Consider the following 13111-nt stretch of genomic DNA (forward strand, 5'->3'; position numbering starts at 1 on the left):
GTCAATTAATTAGAATGGTCAAAAAAAACTTCATGGACAAGTAGACCTTGAATTAGCCCTTGAAGAATAAGAAAAATTTAAATGCCTCCTGAATACCCACTTATTTATATTTCAGATGAAATGTCATTTCCTCCATGAAACCCTCCCTGATATTTCTCACTCTACACAACACATAACACTTACTATACCATATTTATCACATAGCATGGTCAACTGCATTTTTACTGTTTCTTTGGCTACTAGACTATAAACTGGAAAATAATATCTTATTCAAATTTTGTATTTTCACCAATAACTGGAGATAGGTATCATAAGGCAGAAATATAGGACTCTGTTACAAGTGTGGGAAATCACATAAAAAGTCACTAGAGTAAAAAAAAAGGGCAGGACAAAATTAAAGAACAATGAATTTCTCTGGAACATAGGCAATGATGAATACAGTAAGAAGTTAAAGAAGGATGGTAAGATTTAAATCTGGAAGGGACACTAAAGATCATACAATCTAATACATTTGTTTTAGAGAAATGGAAACTAGGGTCATAGGATTGAAAAAATAGATTGAAATAACATTGTAGAGGCCATAAATTTTCAAGATTGGGAATTATTATTATTATATTCATTAAGCTGAAGAGTCATTGATAAGTTTTGAGAAAAGAAATGACATGGTCAGTAATTATTTTGAAAGCTGTGTAAAAAGACTGTTTGAAGGGGAGAAGGCTTGAACTAGGGTAATGTTAAAGTGGAAAAGAAGAAAAAGAATAGAAGCCAAAAGATTTCACTGCATCCTAGAAAATGATGGTATCATTAACAGAAATGGAACAGTTGGAGGAAGGAAAAGATAAGAGAGAAAAGGTGATGTTCTCAATGTTGAAAAATTTTGAGTTTAAGAATGAATTTGTCAAGATCGCTGATAATCAAATCAGCATTGTTCCAATAACAAAGTGAAGGAGTTTTTGTCAGACTAACCTAGTCACAGGTGCATGGGGGAAAGCTCCAGCAGAGCAAGGAGTTAGTACCAAGGAGAGCTCCCAGAGAACAGTTACTCAAATCTGCAACAAACTAAAGGGAATTTTTTTTTTTTTTTTTTTTTAATCATAGAGCTCGGCTTTCTTTATAAGGGCTTTCACTACACTATGCAATTGGTCCTTCTGTAATTGAAAAAAAATGTTCCCACTTCAACCAGGAAATATTAGCTTAAAAATTAGCTACATCCATAGGATAGAATTGAGACTAATCTGGGGGTGGAATGTGTAGGTAGTATTGGTCTGACACAAAGAAGAAATCCAAACTCCTCATATCCCTCTTTTTCAGGGGATCAATAAACTTCAGATCTGGTACAAATAAATTAACTCTCTGTCAGTAGGCATCCTAACAAATTTTCTATGATCTTCATAGTGTTTTATGAACATTTTTTTATAGATTTTCATGTAGGAATTCCATAATTTTGCATTCTGAAAGAGCTCCCTTCTCAATTCCCCTTCCCATCTCTGTCATTCCAAGTTACATCTGCTTGCTAAGATTTTCAGTAATTCAGAATTCCATATCCCAAAATGTTTTGTTTGGTTTTTTTTATAAAAATCACTATCCCTATTCTTTCCATTTAATGAATTTAAAATTCAAAGGATATAAGCTGTATGGTTTGACTAAAAGGAAATTGAGGGGAAAATTATAGTTGAATGTCTTCCAGAAAACAAATTTTTGTGAGGAAGGGAAGGGCACAAACTAAAAATATTTAATTCAATAGCTTTACTCTGTGCTAGGCAATATGTTAAACGCTATTATCCTATGTATGGGTTTGGTGATATATTATATAACTGCTATCAGAGAAGCTGACCAGCTAAAGGCAAAGAGACTCCTTACTAGGATGGATGGATGGATGGATAGCTAGCTAGATAAATGAATGTTAGATGGAATACGCATTTATTAAATGTGCCAGGTACTATGATAAATAGTTTACAAATATTATCTGATTTTAGATTTATTATAACCCTATGAGTTAAGTGTTATGATTATCCACATTTTATAGTTTAAAAAAACTAAGGCAATCAGAAGTTAAGTTAATCCCCCAGGGTCATAGAAGTTTGTAAGTATCTGACATTGCATTTGAACTCAGTTCTTTCTGACTCGTGTCAGACATTTTGTTTGACTACCTGCTTCTATCCCCAAAACTATCTACTATAAATAAGAGGGATCACAATATGCCTTAGTAGAAGAAATGCTCACACTCAAAAATCAGTGATACTCAAAGGGCTAATGTAATGTAGTATTGTTGCTACCTAACATTATAATCTGTCAACAACAGATATTTCAAGCAGAGAACAGTCACAGATTTAAAGCTGAAAGGGACCTGAGAAGGAACCACATCAAAACTCCTCATTTTACTGATGAAGGACTTGCTTAGAGTCTATTAAGAGACTTGCTTAGAGTCATACAGCTAATCTTTGAGGAAGTACTAAAACCCACACACTCATACCTTTCTGATATCAAGTCTGATACAGTATCTACTATACTATACTGCTTTTTAACCAAAATGCACCTAAAAATGTACAGTTCTTGGCACATAGTAGGTGTCTAATAAATGCTTGTTGTTTTGTTTTGGGGTTTTTTACATACAAAAACCTCTCCTGATTCACTAGCAAAAGAGCTAATGCAGTGTAGTAGAGCTCTGCTGTCACATGATGAAACCCCACTCTAATCCTATTCAGTCTATTGCCAAAGGATGCAGATTAAATAATTGACACTGATCTGAGCTAAAATGTTAACCCTAACTGGATGATATTCTCCTTCTGGTTTCCAATCCAACAATGATAATTACTTCTTATTCTGTAAAAAGCAATATGCTAGGCCCTGAAGGCATAAAAACAAAAACATCCTTTGCCCAACAGGAGCTTACATTCTATATAAACTTATATTAACATGGCTAGCATGTGTATTGGTATAATAATAGTACGGTGGGAAGTACTTTTTCTCCTGTCATAGCAAAATATCATGGCAAGAATAGCATATCTGGCATCAGGGGACTTGAGCTAGAATCTGGATCCCATTATTAGCTAAATATATGACCTTGGGCGGGTAACTTTCATTTCTGAACTTCAGTTCCCCCACTCATGTCTCTGTAATATGAAGAGGTTGGAATATAGGATGTTAAAGGTTTCTTCTAACTCTAAATTCCAAGCCTGTTTATCCAGACTTTTCCTTTAAGAAAATACTGGGAAGGAAGGAGGGATTTTCTTAAAGCCATCCCCATCTAAAGATAGTTCTTCAAGTGATCCATCCAGGAACTAGGAGAAATAAAAAGGGCACCATGGCTGAGGAAAGACAATGCAACATGTGTGTGTGCATGAAAGCACATGTGTGAATGAAAGCATGCATGTGCATGAAAGCACACATGTGCATGTGAGAGAGAGAAAGATAGAGAGAGGAACGAGAGGGACAGACAGACAGAGACAAAGAGACAGAGAATGAGAGAGAGGGAGAGGGAAAGAAACTGAGGATTGTATGATTTTACACAGATGCAGAGCTTCAGTTAAACTGTCCATGAGGTTATCACAAATCAAAGTGATTAGCAATTGGTTCCTAAAATTGTGAAGAAAAAGTCCTAACCTGATTATGCTGTCAGCACACTAATTATATCTTGGGGGCTTTAGTACTTTTGACAATGTCTTAAAAGGAAAAATGTTTTTGCAGCAATAGGAAAACAAACAGGGCATGTCCTAATTTTTTTCAGGCATTGGTGGTGCTTTTCAGCTAATTGTTTTAATTAACAATAACCTTTCTCTTGTTTTTGGGGGGGTTTTTTTGTGGGTTTTTGTTTTTGTTGTTTTGTTTTTTGGGTTTTTTTGCAGGAGACAAGGGCAAGATCAAGGAGTCTGCGTGAACATAAACTGAGCAGCAACAAGCAGCCTAAGAAGTGCTGGGAGCCCATATGGAACTCTGTGCTAAATTTTCCTTTTCAGAAACATTGCTGAAGTAGGGGGTCATATACTCCAGTTTCCTATAGAAAGTTAAATGAACCCCCTCTGGAGAATTAAATAAAATTAAAGGGATTAAATCAAGATAGAGCAAGTGGCCTAAAAATCTACCTCTAATAATAATAAAAATAAAAACCAAGGAGAATACTCATCTTGTGGCCAGCACAGATACCTGTAATAAATCTATCCAATAATCAGCATATCTCTTGAGGGTCTACTGTGTCTATTGTGAAGGCTTCATGATATACTGAAAAAAATGCTGAATTTAGAGTCAAGAGTTATCTGGATAAAAAAATCCTGCCTCCAATACATATTATATGAGCAAAGATATATTATTTTAGCTTCTGAATATTCCTTTTCCTTACCTATAAAATGGGAATAGTGAGGTGACTACATCACAAGGGGTTGTGAAGCTTAAATAAAAAGTAATAATAACAATGTACATGAACTACTTTTTAAATCTTAAAAAGTTATATAAAATGTTACCTGTTTTACCTATACTTATTACTATGGCACCTAATCCAAAATCTGAGAGGAAGATGGGGAAGGGAAATAACCGTTCCCTGACTTCAAGGAGTTTATGGTATCCTTAGAAAAAAAAAATAAAACCTGAGTAATAAAATTCCAAAAAAGACAGAGAATGCTCAGGTAAGCCCCTCCCCCTCATTCATAGAATACTCCCCTGATTGTTTCTGAATATAAGAAATATGCATTAGGAGATAAAACCAAGACTGAATTATGCATGGATCTGGGGAGAGACTGAAGCATGTATATCCCTAAGGAATCCTCTTGCATCAATGAGCTGCAGCTAGAATTAGACACTAAGATTGTGACAGAGACAAAGACAGAGAATATGCATATCTCTCAGACCCAGAGGAAGCATGAGATAGAGAAATAGAGAATTTAAGGTCAACCCATCTACATGGCTTCCTTAAGACAGAGTACTGACAAAAAAAAAATCACTAGGGAATTGGAGCTTCAAAAAAAGAGCATCCTAATAAAGAGATGGGACAAGAGACTCTCAAAGCAGGAAAACACATATGCCAAAGAGCAAAGAAGCACTGAGCCATGATATAGAGAAGCAAGCTAAGACTGCCCTTGGCTGATACTGTAAGCAGAGCAGACTATGTGCTGACCCTGAAAGGTTTTGGAAGAGCTCCTAAAACAGTTATTTCCCCTGATGAAAAAGTAGGGACCAACATTAGGGGAAAGTTACTCCAAGAACTTTGAGTCATACAAGATGGTAGTATAAGTCAAAAGATTTGTATTGGTCACTATGGAAAAGATGTGGTAGAATGGACCCCAGTTTTTTCTTATTTCTCAATGGATTTAGGTATGAGCTCATCATTTTTTCTTGTAAAAAGTATTTGGTGCCATTTGGGACAAGACAGATACTGATATTTTCAAAGTGTCTCTAGATAGAATCACGAACCAGAGTTTTTAGACTGCATTGTGTGTGTGCATATCTCTCTCTCTCTCTCTCTCTCTCTCTCTCTCTCTCTCTCTCTCTCTCTCTGTCTCTCTCTCTGTCTCTGTCTGTCTGTCTCTCTCTCTTTTCTCTCTCTCTTTCTCTCTCTCTCTTTCTCTCTCTCTCTGTCTCTCTCTCTCTCTCTCTGTCTCTCTCTCTCTGTCTGTCTGTCTCTCTCTGTCTGTCTTTCTCTCTCTGTCTGTCTCTCTCTCTCTCTGTCTCTCTCTCTCTTTCTCTCTCTCTTTCTCTCTCTCTCTTTCTCTCTCTCTGTCTCTCTCTCTCTTTCTCTCTCTCTCTCTCTCTCTCTCTCTCTCTCTCTCTCTCTCTCTCTCTCTCTCTCTCTCTCTCTCTCTTTCTCTCTCTCTCTCTCTCATATAAAATATGTGCCATCTGGGCCCTGGACCCTGAAATATATGCAGCTTATTTTAGTCTAGAAGAATATTGGGTCTCAGCTCCCCAGAAAAAATTCTGGCTAATAAGACATTGAATCAGTTAACCAATCAACAAACACTTATTAAATATCTATTATATGTCAGGTAGCTATATTCATGCTAAGAATGGCAAAGACAATCAAATAGTTCTTAACTTCACGTCAAAAATACACATATTAAAAATAAACACAGTGAATTTGTATTTACAGCTCCTAGGAAAACAATAATTAGTTCAGGAGATCAATAAAGGACTAATTTAAATTATGCTTGAATAGAATTTTGAAGAAAGCTAGAGTTTCTAAGAGATGGAGGTGAAAAGGGAGTGCATTATATTCATAAGTAACAACCTGTGAAAAGACAGAAAGACAGGAAATTGAATGGTTTAGGTAAGGAAATGGTGATTTTAAAGTATTCTAATCACTATATCAATGTAAGCTACTGACAGATCAGAACCTAGATTTCTGACCCAACATTAAATCAAGCATGCTTGCATACCCAGTATGAGGCTCTTAGTATATTCCTCCACCCTTAATCAAAACTCCAAAATCTTCTGATTGGTAAAATATATTTTTATTCCTAAAGTACTCCTATCCAACTTCAGATTGTCTGCTTCCTAGATACATCTCAATAGTTGGCTGAAATCTTGGATTATCATCGTTGAAATAGAATCTTCCGTTATATAATCATTATAATTCTTCTCCACAGACTTATTTCTTCAAAGAAGTCTCATTTCTCCCATTACATGAAACTGAAGACATACAGGCTGCATTTTGACTTGACATTCTTACAATCATAATGAGGATGGTGTTCATCAAGAGCTCATACTCTGTTTTGTTTCCAATATAGTTTTCCTCATAAAACATCACAAATCTACTTCCATAAGACTGTAATATGTGAAAGGTGTTTTGAAATATAGCATTTTCTACACATATTTTTAATCTTCTTGAGAGAAGAAAAACTTAACTCTACTCCAAGTCCCCAAAATCCAAGAATTATTTTTATAGAGGTCTTGAAAGAAGATGGGGGACAAAGAGGGTTGGGTGTAGCTACAGGAAAGCCTGAGCAGAACTCAGGACTCAGGATGCGTGTAATTGACAATGGAAGAATAAAGCTCCCTAGGGAGGGATGTGCCATGTGTGACGGGTGACAAGGGAAGCGGCTAGTGATTATGCAGCAGCAAATGAGGAGCTTGTGATAGAAACTATTTTTTAAGAGAAAGAGAGAAGGAGATAGCAGAATTTGGCTGTAAATCCTGTCACCTTATTATGACATCACAGTAGGCAGAAACCCACTGCCTTATACGAATCCCCTTATTATATAACTCACAAAAGGAAAAAAAATCAAACAGCTGGGTCTTTTTACCCTTCAAACCATTGACCTATTTTCAGCACAAAATGGGACCCATCAAACCCAACCTTTCCAATAAGCAGCTTCTCCTCCTCCATCCCAGAAACAGGACATTGAAAGAGCCAGAAAACGAAGCTTGCTTCCTATGCAGAGAGTAGGTGCAGTGTTTGGGGAGTGGGAATGGGGAGGCACCTGGACAAGGGGAAAAGGATGTTTTCTGTACAAAAACAAAGTAGGAAATGGGGACAGATAGTATGCTTGAGGGATGGGGTATATTTATATGACATGTTAGTACATATATATTTGTTATGCATGACATTGTATGGGTGGGTTGTATTGTACTTGGTATATAAACATGTATGTTGAGTGTTGCCTTGTGAGGATTTGCTGCATGTGTGTCTATATATTATGTATTTCTGTGTCTACATGTTACATATCTATATGAGAGAATTTATTGATAAATGTAGAAATGTAGGATAAGTAGAGAGAACTATATGTAGCATAATTGCTTTGTTCCTTTTCCTTTGCAATGTGATAAAATGGTAGTCTAGAAGTGCCCTGGAAATCTAAACTTCTCTAACTATACCCTTCAGTTCTCAAATGGGAAAATTAAAGGTTCTCTTCTCCAATGAAAGTGAAATTTCACATAGCTTTATGACTATACCTCAGAAAGCCCTTCATACTCCTATGAATATCTGAATCCCAGAAGGCAGAAGTGGGGATAAGGAGAGAGCAGCCTGTTGCAATTTGGAGAAGAGGCTTTTTAGACACATGCACACACACACACACACACCAAGAAAGTTACAAATGAGATCTCCTCTACAAATCACTCAAACATTGCTAAGAACTAGGATGGGAGAATACTTGTTGGAGAGAATGATTCATTTTAGGAAATCTATTGTAATCAACACACACACACACACACACACACACACACACACACACACACACACACATGGCTATCTACTTGGGCCTGGAAATGTCTTTGTTATATAGGCTTCTTCTTTGTAGTGGGATTTAATTCCCACTATTAAATTCTAAGGATATAGAATTTCCCCACAGATATCAAACAGAAAATTTTAATGAGAATTACTCAGAAGCACAAAGTAAATCTAAGCCCCTGTTAAATAGTCAGTCTGTCAATAATATGTATTAATCACTCACAGTGACAAATAATACCTCATATCTATCTATATCTATAGATATATCTATAATACTTCAAGGTTAATAAATTACATGTTTTCCCCAACAACATTGATAAGACAGATAGCACAAATAATATTAATTGATTTTGCTTATAGAATTTTTTAAAAGTCTCAAAAAGATTGAGTTTCCCAGAGTTTGAGGTGGTTCTCAAACCCAAGACTTCTTACTCTATTTTTCAACTACACCCCACCAATTTCCAAAGTCAGAGCATCTAGTTAGAATTAATCTTTAATTTTTATGCTATATAAATGACTTTCATTGTCTCCAAACCCTCCCTGTTTCCTTTTCTTTTTATTCTTCCACCTAGACAAAATATATACTGATCCAGGACCCTTATCGTAACTGAAGCCTAAAAAATAAATAAAAAATCATAAGAACATATTAGAAAAATGAGCACAGAGAATTATCATTTGTCAGAACTGGAAATAATCCTCCTAGAACAATAAATGTCAGCTGGTATAGCTTTTCAGTGCTAGAAAGAACTCTAGAACATAAATCATAGTAGAAAGAAATCTTAGAACATAGACTTGGAACTAGAGAGAACTTTAGAACAAAACGTCAGAACTGGAAGAAATTTTAGGGTATATAGAATATTAGGATGATAAAATGCTGCAGAACATAGAAAATCAGAGCTGAAAGTTGCTTTAGAACATAAAACTTAGAACACCAGAACCAAAAAGGACTTCAGAGATCATGTTACCCAACCTTCTAATTCTATAAATGAAGAACTCCAGGTCCAAGAAGGGATAATAACTTCCCTAGGGTTACATGGGTCATCAGTAGCAGAATTTGGACTTACTAGATCAAATCAAGTGATGAAAAGAAAATTGTAACTGCCAGATTATTCTGATTTCAAGATTTCTCTGGAGTTGGGAGAAATGGCTTCAAAACTTTCCTATCTCTCTGGATTATTGTGAGGAAGATACTTTGTAAACTTTAAAGTTCTATGTGATGGAAAATTAATATATTTCACCCCTTATCTTCAAAACTCAATGTAAAATTCTTCATGAAGCCCTCTCTAATAGATACCATGCAGCTTATTTCTCTGCTGTATGCATCCTCAATCTTCCATTGGACTAGGAAACTCTTCTAGGAACAAATTCTTTGTGGGGAGGGAGGTGGATTATATTGACTAACCTCATATTAAAGTTCTGGTTTAAAGAACCATTGAGGCTCAATCAAAACTAACTATTTTCAACATACTTTGGAAGATAGCTAACAAGGAGAAGTAGATGATAATGATGAAAACACTTAATAGTTTCTGACTTAAATTAAAGAGAACAATGAACTAAGTAGGAAGAACCCCAAAATAGGTATCCTATCTACAAAATGGTCTCTATACTAATAAGGAATGCCAACTAAAAATACATATTATATTTCAGCATTACACAGTCTACCAAGAAGCTTGGAAAAGGCAAGTCCAAAAACTAAGAAGCCTTAAACTCAACTTCAATTCCTTGGTCTTCTTCCAATCAACAATTATATAACTTGGTAATTCACATATCAGTTTCTTAAGGACTGTAATTCTGAGTTACCTAAATAAAGAAAGTACACCCTTCCACTGGGAGGAATACAGAGTGTGTTTCCATAGAATGGAAGTCAGGCCTTGTTCACCATCCCCTCGAGTTTATAAGGACTCTGGACAAAATTCAAAGAAAGAATTCCATGTCTCATACCATAGGGAGCTCATTGATGGTTACAATAAATGTTTATCATCAGTAGCAATCCCAATAAGGATGTGAGTCCCTTTGTTTCCTGGGGGTCTTATCCAATTTCACAAAAGCCAGGAACAAATTTTCCTAGATCTTAAGGATCTGGTCCCTCTTAGCCCCTGGTCACTAAGCAGACAGAGACAGAGACTAAGATCAGATCCAAAGAGGGGTCTTTGATTTCCTTTCATGTTTTCAAAGGTAAAGAGAATTGTTCCCCTTTAGCAGAGTCAGCAGCCACAGGGAGGAATGATCAGATCACAGGAGGAAGGGAGGGAGGTTCAGAGCCAATTATAGCATCTGTCTGACCTGTACAACTCTGAATATCCCACCACAAGATTCTGAGTCCTTGCAAAATGGTTGTTTTCCATATGCCTATACTAATTTGGGGGTTCACTAGATACCAAAGAAAAAATTAGGGGGGGCCTTGCCCACATAACTGTTCTATTATAGTTGCATGATTTTTCTCTTATCATCACACATCTGAAGAAAGCTTATGGCCAATTCATATTTGCATGGTTATTTATAAATGCTATAAAATCATTAAATCCTGAATGTTAAAGCTAGAAGGGACCTTTGAGATCATCTATCTAACCACCTCATTTGAAAAAAAGAGAAAACTGTAGTAGAGCAGATAAGTAGCTTCTCTAAGGTATGATATATAAGGTCTGATAAAACAATTCTAGCAGTCACAATAGTATACAGCAAGGATAATACCTAGGCCTTATTATGTGGTCCCAGAATGTGAGAAAAGACATAGCTTGGTTCTGGCACAAAGTTCTAACCCAGAAGTGAAATTAGAGATATAGATAAACAAATTAAAAATTCCTAACAAAATGAAGAAATGTAACATAATCCCAAGACAAAGTCCCAAGAGATGGAAGTAATTTTGCAATAAATATAGACAAGAAGAAACCCAGAAAAAGAATGAATTGATCACAAGGATTCAGGAGTAAAATAGAGGAAATTTTGTAAAAGAACTGAAATAAAAGATAAAGAATGAAACTAGAGTACTTGAAAAGAAAACAAGCAACAAATCTTTATTGGCCTTTACTATGTGTTAGGTTCTGTACTAAATACTGGTGGTACAAATACAAGCAAAAAGGGAAACAATCCCTACCTTCAAGAGGAAGACAACACATAAAAGGAAGCTAAAAATTAATTAATACCCTGAAAAATAGAATGGAGCAAACAGAACTCAATGGTTCAAAGAAACAGTAAATAATATTAGAACAAATGTAAAAGATTGAAAAATTATGTGAGGCATAATAACAAACTGACCAATAAAACAAGGTATAGAGAAATCATTTTAAGGATTCTTTTTTTCTTTTCTTTTTTCTCAATTGGGGAAGGTGTTAACAAAGACAAATATTTCTTGATTGAAAAAATCTAATTTAATTTTTTAAATCATCAAACTCCCCCCAAAAATATAACCAAGCAAAAAAAAAAAAAAACCTTGAATACCTTACTTAATGAAATAATCGAAGAAAAATGTCTAATCAGAGGGCAACATGAAAATAGAAAGAATTCATGAGTCATCTTCTGGAGAAGAAAACAACAACAAATTGAGCAGAGCCAAAACTGGAAGAGAATGATAGGACTCATTGCCAGTCTGAGAGCCAGTCTGATATTCTTTAACTATACTATGATACCTCTATTTTGCAGAAATTATTATGGCATGATTGTGGAATCAGGCAGCTGTTTGCTGCTTATAACACCTTTTAGATATTAAACACCTACATTGAGAAAACAAAGGAAAAGAGTTGTATGTTGAGATGCAGGAGGTGAGTCTTTTTCACAGCATTTGTCCTATTTTCTGTAATGTGTGGAAAACTTTTTAATGTCAAAGTTGTGTTCTTCATTCCTCTCAAAGGAGTCTTTACATAATGGTCAATGCTCACAAACAGACATCTTGCTTGATCTGGGAACCTATATCTAACTCATGACCCTTCTAATTCCTTGCATTATAGCTTCTTAGGGATAAGAATTATTTTAATTGTTGGTCTTTGTATGCCTAGTACCTAGTGAAAAGCCTTTCACATAAAAAGAACTATTTAGATGTTTATTGAATTAAATTGAATTGCTGACTGTGTGACCAAAGTCAAATTACTTCATCTCTCTAAACTTCAGTTTTCTCATCTATGATGTGGAGAAAGTATAGAGAAAGGATTTAACTTGACAATTTCTGACATTTCTTCAAATTTCAAAATGAAGTTTAAAGATGTTGTTGAGTTCCCAGGTACAATACACTATTCTTATCCTGGACCCTCATTTCCTTCTCCCAAAGTTTGCTCTTAGTTGTCATTCCTCAGCATAGTACACAGAAGTCACTTTCAGTTACATGGCATTTCTCAGGAAAACAACCTGGATTACTTAAATGTAGCCTCCTGCTTGAATAACACTTGGTTGGTTGTTGTCCTTTGTTCTTGAAGAGGACCAAAATGACATCACTATATTAGAATTGAATTACACTGTATCTGACTGGTTGATCAGACCAACATGAACTCAGAATGCTCTGCCACAGGTCAAACATAAATAGTCCCTTTGAACATTTGGGGTGCCTTCTCCAATTCTGCATATGTCTCATTTCCTTTGGGCTAATTAAATTTTTCTTTGCTCATATAACTTCTCCGATGAGGGCATGCCATGCTGGGTGGTTCTATGCCAGTGTCTTTTATGTTGTGCAATCAGTTCTAAAGTTCTTAAAAAAGACTTGAGAGTGTCCTTGCATCACTTTTTCTGACCACTTTGTGATCACTTGTCCTGGTGTGAGTTCTTCATAAAATACTTTTTTGGCAAGCACATATTCAGCATTCAAACAATGTGGCCAGCCCAATGGAATTGTGCTCTCTGCAATAGAATTAGAATGCTTGGTAGTTTGGTTTGAGAAAGAACCTCAGTGTCTTGGCGTAGCTCTGAGTTATATCCAAGCAAGATCTGAAACTTCTCCCAACCCAGAGAACTTAGTGTCTTGTGCTT

The sequence above is a fragment of the Sminthopsis crassicaudata genome, chromosome 2 (assembly GCF_048593235.1).
Source record: "Sminthopsis crassicaudata isolate SCR6 chromosome 2, ASM4859323v1, whole genome shotgun sequence".
Taxonomy (NCBI): Eukaryota; Metazoa; Chordata; class Mammalia; order Dasyuromorphia; family Dasyuridae; genus Sminthopsis; species Sminthopsis crassicaudata.